Here is a 6,288-nt window from a genome sequence, read left to right as displayed (position 1 = left end):
CCTGGGTCAGCTGTGTGCAAAGCAAGCACCCTACCTGCTGTACAATCACCCTGGGCCCCTGATCTTAGGACATGAGGCCATTCTGCTAGTTCCAAAACAAACCAGGCAGGGCTATAGTTCACTTGGTGCTGGGGGGCCATAGGGGATGCCGGCCACCGAACCCAGGTCAGCCGCATGCAAGGCAAACGCCCTGCCCACTGTACTATCCTCCAGCCCTGTAGTTAAGTTCTGCTTTTACATTCGTGTAGGGAGCCATTTTACCTTACTAATCTTATCCTGTCACTCTTTGTTTATCACTAGCTAACCCCATGCCACACCTAGCAAAGGTTGCCACTCCTAATCTTACTGATTTTATCCTATCAGCGTTTGTTTATCACTAGCTAAAACCCATGCCATACACCCTGCATTTTTATTGGGGGTCCCGGCATGCATACTATGCCACCTCCTCCCAGCAGGGAGGTATAAATACTGTAACTGCCATAGAATAAATGCCTTTTCTCCCTCCTCTGGGCTCTGCGTCTGTTCATTCAGCTGCGTCCCCTTCTCAGCCCCAGGAAGGGTTCTCCCTGCTGAACAGAACAAGACCTCCACATCGACCTCCACACATTCATGTCTCTTTTCAGCACGAGGAACTCGGGGAATTGTCTTCCCATAGGCCCTGCTAAGGAATCTTCTAGTGCCGCAGACCACCCAGTGGAGACCACCGACCACTGGGGACCAGGGACGAAGGAATCAGGAAAAGTCAGGAATCGGCGAGGGAATGACAGACAGCCACACTATAAGCTGGTGAACTGCTGCAACTTTATTCTGCAAAGCTGTGCTTATATATTGTTTCTCCAAGGAAATAGCAATAAGCAGGGGATTACAACATCAGGTTACACCATTAGACCACTGCTTTGATGATTACAATACACCATCAGAACACTACTTTGATGATTATAATTCAGCAGAAGAATTATTAACGAAGTACAATACAGTATGAGTTAATTCCGCATATCGCTTCTGTGACCTCTTGTTTTCCTGTAAGGCTAGGGTAAAGCTAAGGTTCTTTGAAATGTCTGTTTCGCGCCAATGATCACATCCGTGTTAGTTTAGCATTAAGTGTTTAAGGCCCTTTCTCCCGTCAGGAATTTGTTATAATATATTACAAAAGGTTTAAATAATAAACATCAGGGTTTTCTTCATCTAGCTAATCTAGCCATAAATGGGAGCTCTGAAAACAACCATCGTTTCCCTTCATAGTTTACCCATCTATTCCCAATATTGTCGTTAGCTCCTGTAAAAAAGGGGGGTGGATCTAGGTAATCTTTTACTGCAGGAGGAACAACGTGGCGGCAAAGTCTGCCATCGCACTTCCACAAAATATTGTGTCCCTGCAGGGAATCTTAGCCAACTCTTCTTTCTGGAAATGTTTTTGTCTCACTATGCTGTGATTTCTGCAACACCTTTGTTTTTACTTTCATTTCGTCTATTGCTTTGGTTTCCAAGAACAACTGTTTTTATTCTCAACCTTGTTTAGAAAAAACCCAATGAGGCGTCTCCAGCATTCTACTATGCTTCTGAGACAGGCGCTTAAACAAAAGGAAAGGGGGGCTTCAGATATTAATTCATCTAATTCTGGCCGGCCTGTGGTGTTGGCAACATCCTGATCAGGAAACGCTCGTACTGTTCCAATACGAATGCACAGATAAGAAATGCACAGAAGAAAGGCACAGATAGTTAAGCTAAGGCAAAACCAAGGTTGTCTTGTGCTCCAGCAGTTTCTGGTGTCATCAGGTCACAGATTGTAGGGGAACTGCCTGAGGCCCCGCTCCGGGGAGCTCCCACCTCAACCTCTCATCTGCAGACCTCCAGTGTAGCAGCATTTTGCTACAGCTACACAGGTGTCACAGCTGTGGGCGTAGCAGTTCCTCCTTTTTTGTTTTTAAAACGGAGCTCGAAGACTTCCTGTTGTATAGCCTTCAAAGAGGTGAAAATACATTTAAGCACACAAGGAAAGAGAAGAACAACCAGGACAAGGATAAAGGCCAAAACACCAATCAAGCCAAAATATTGACCCCAATCTAGGGGGTTCATAGCACTAATCCCTCTTTTTAAGTCATTGGCTAACTCTTGCAACCCCCTAATTTGTAAGTGAGACTAATTGCTGAAATATCCTCCTGTAGGGCTGACAAATCATGGGTGATAGTATTATCGGCCCAAAGACCTTGCAAATGAGCTTTAACTTTGTTCCAGGGCTCAGAGTTATTATAAGGGAGAGGCGTTACACAGATAGATTTAAAATTACCGTGGCAGTGATCAGAAAGGGAGGTTTTAATATTTGCAATATCCTGGCCCAAGGCCAGCACTACCTCCTCCAAGACATTAATTTTTTGCTTCCAATTTCCGATCAATGGCTTCTTGTGCCAATAAAGCCATTGTGATATTACTATTCAAGGAGTTAACATAATGAGCGGTATGAATTTCTTGTACCAAGGTTGTAGTGGCAACAGCAAAAGAGGTCAAAATAGCGATTAATGCAGGAATTCCTAAAATAAGAGCCGCCACAAAGCGGCGAGGGCGGATTAGAGTTTTCAAACATTTATTGTGGGTCCTAATCAGAGAAGCTAAAATCTGTAGAGAAAAAGTGTACAATTTAACATCATATTGAACTCATTCAATCCCATGTTGAAAACCTTGACTTCCCATTAATGAGAGCGCTGTACTGGGGGTCCAGTGCACAGTTAAACATGTCTAATTCATTTAATACCATTTGAAAAACCCTTGATTTTCCACAACTTTTGAAGAATTCAATTATCTAAGAGCACTGTAACAGGAGTCCAGGCAATCCATCCAATATCTTTTGCATAGATCCTACCAAAAAAAAAAACGTACTAGAACAATTCTGCATGTGATTTAAAGAGTTTCTTTCCCAACTGATAATATCTGCATCCATTACCTTTCTGACTTAATATTCTTTATAGTCCCACAAGTTTAAACTCTTATTTTTACTGAACTTAGTTTGGATACAAATTACCAATCATCTCATTTAACATGACAAAACTACTTGCAGTGCTATTTCAAAAGCATTAGGTCAGTCCTATAGGTATTCAAAAAAACTTTAAAGGTGCTCACAAGTAAAGTTCTTACAACATATATCAACCTGGAGACATCTTTAGAATTCTGATTTCTAGGAAAACACTTTTTAAGGATTAAAACACTATTCTTGTGTACAAAGTTCTCTGAGGTTCAGGATAAGGTTGGTACCATAAATCCCAGACTAAGTCCTTAGGCCAATTCAGCCTGTCCTTCCCCATAGAGTCCTGTGTTGTTGACTCTTCCTCAGATTTCCTTGTGACTTCCAGCCGAGATCTGTTTGAGGTTGATGTTTGGAGGGGTGTGGAGTCTCAGGTGGTTTGGGGTCTGTATCAGGAGGATGAAGTTTTACTCCAGATGAAGCCATAGCAGGACCCAGAGTACATTAGTAGGTGTTATCTGTTAAAATATAAGCATAGACTTTTCCTCCTACAAGGAGGTTTCACACCATTTCTTTTTTGTGTGTTTGTCAGATTTTAACGTAAATATAAGAATCAATTGCTTTCCCAAGCCCTTTCTCATTTACAAAGTTGCAAGAACCAGATACCTGGAAGAGGGTCTGCAATTTATCCTTCCTGATAGATACCTTTTGAGAAATAATATAATCTTCTCGAATAATCTGCCCTAAATAGTTCAGGGGCCTGTCTTTTTGCACTTTGTCTGGGGCTATTATAAGACCATACTCAGTCAATGCTGTAATGGTATTTTCAAGGATATCATTCAATATTTCTCTATTTGGATGTGCCATCAACATATCATCCATATAATGAATTAAGTAGGCATCAGCATATCTATTTCTAATAACTTCTAAAGCTTTAGCTACAAATTTTTGACATAGGGTAGGTGAATTTTTCATTCCCTGTGGCAATGTCACCCATTGATATCTCTTAAAAGGCTGTTTAAAATTTACTGAGGGGACACTAAATGCAAAATACTCACTATCTTGGGGGTCTAATTTTATTGTGGAAAAGCAATCTTGTAAATCAATAACTATTATATGCCAGCCCTCCGGCACAGCCACAGGGGAAGGTAGGCCTGGTTGTAGGGCCCCCATATCCTTCATAATTGCATTAATGGCCCTAAGATTCTGTAATAATCTCCATTTTCCTGATTTTTTCTTAATTACAAATACTGGGGTATTCCAAGGACTATTTGATTCTATTATATGCCCTTTTTCCAATTGTTCTTTTACTAATTGCTCAAGAGCCTGTACTTTTTCTGATGTTAGGGGCCACTGACTCACCCATACAGGATCTTGAGCCAGCCACTCTATTTTATCTGCAAATAATTGTTCAGCAGTGGCCCCGATGAAAAATTTTGGTCAGAATTAACATGTTCTGCTGAGACCAGCATTAGGCCCATGGCCCCCAGAATGTCTCTCCCCCAGAGGGTAAAGGGGAGAGAAGGGAGGACGTATGGTTGTATGACGCCCTGTTTCCCTTCACATTGCCATCTGATCATTGCTGAACTTTGGGCGACACCAGTCGCAGTGCCAAGCCCCGAAAGCGAGGATCCTGTCCTATATATAGGCCAGGAGGAGGGCCACTCAGCGGCCGGAATACAGGTTCTATCTGCTCCGGTATCCATCAGGCCTCTAAATTTCTTTCCATTCAGAAATATGTCTTTGAATGGTCTGCCATCTAATTCTTGAATGAAAAACACCCCTTCAGTGGAGCCAAATTGTCCTGTGCCTCTCTGTTCTCTCATTATGGGATTGGGGAGGTTAATATAGGGCAGCAGGAGCAATTGAGCAATTCTTTGTCCTTTATGAATTTGTAAAGTTTCCAATAATGGTCTTACCATTACCTTTATGGTGTTTTCAGTATCTGCATCAATCACTCCCGGGAGGACTTCAAAGTTCTTTTTGTAGTTGGAACTCCTACCAATAACAAGACCCACTGTTTGTGGCAGCAAGATCCCTTTTACATTAGTGGGAATAAGAGTGACCCCATCCCATTTTGAAATAATCATATCTTTTGAGCTAGCCAAATCAAGACCAGCGCTTCCTGGAGTGGCCCTTGGTAAATCATGAATAGTTAATTCAGGGGCATCAGAGGTTGCCTCTGGCCCCGAGGGAGTTTTCTCTTCTCCCTTTGCTGCGGGGTTAGACAATTCAGGAGCATCAGAGGTTGCCTCTGGCTCCGAGGGAGTTTTCTCTTCTCCCTTTATTGCGGGGTTAGGCAGTCCAGGAGCATCAGAGGTTGCCTCTGGCTCCGAGGGAGTTTTCTCTTCTCCCTTTATTGCGGGGTTAGGCAGTCCAGGAGCATCAGAGGTTGCCTCTGGCTCCGAGGGAGTTTTCTCTTCTCCCTTTATTGCGGGGTTAGGCAGTCCAGGAGCATCAGAGGTTGCCTCTGGCTCCGAGGGAGTTTTCTCTTCTCCCTTTATTGCGGGGTTAGGCAGTCCAGGAGCATCAGAGGTTGCCTCTGGCTCCGAGGGAGTTTTCTCTTCTCCCTTTGTATATGCCCCTCTTTCCCACACGCAAAGCACGTAGGCAGGGCGGAGGTCCTTTTTCCTCCTCCATATGTCTGCTTCACATATGCACTAAATCTCTGACCTTTCATTGCTGCTGCATAAGCCATCCCCTGTACTACAGCTGGGGAGGCATCCTGACATGCCTTGATGAAATCTTGAAGCGTGCCAGTTTTCCTTATCGGCCGAATTAAATCCTGGCACAGAGGAGTGGCATTTTCCCATGCTAATTGCTTTAACAATATGTCTGTTCCTTCAGACGGAGGGAGCATCCGAGTAATGGCTTCCTCTAACCTAGCTATGAACTCTTGGTAGGGTTCTTCTGTCCCTTGTCTAATGCCGGCCAGGGCACTTCCCTTGCCTCCGAGAGGGGGTAATTTACGCCATGCTTGCACTGCATTAGTTGATATAATTTGCAAAACATCGCGTGGGATTTTAGTCTGTGACTGAGGCAGTGCATATTCTTCTGTCCCCATGAGCATGGACATGGTGGGCTTAGGGCCCCTCTTCTTCATACATTGTATTATCGCGTCCTTGCTCCTATCCTCATATTCTGTCCTCCAGAGTATATAGTCTCCTGGGCTCAAGGTTGCTTTTGCTGTTTGGAGCCAGTCATGAGGAGTAAGCCAAGAACTTGCCACCATATCAACAATCTGTATTGTATATGGGGCGGAAGGACCTAAATTTTGTACTGCTTGTTGTAGTTCCTTCAATATTTTAAGGGAAAGGGGTTCCCACTGGGGC

This window comes from Sorex araneus, chromosome 4 (assembly GCF_027595985.1).
Source record: "Sorex araneus isolate mSorAra2 chromosome 4, mSorAra2.pri, whole genome shotgun sequence".
Classification (NCBI taxonomy): Eukaryota; Metazoa; Chordata; class Mammalia; order Eulipotyphla; family Soricidae; genus Sorex; species Sorex araneus.
This window is presented reverse-complemented; position numbering follows the sequence as displayed.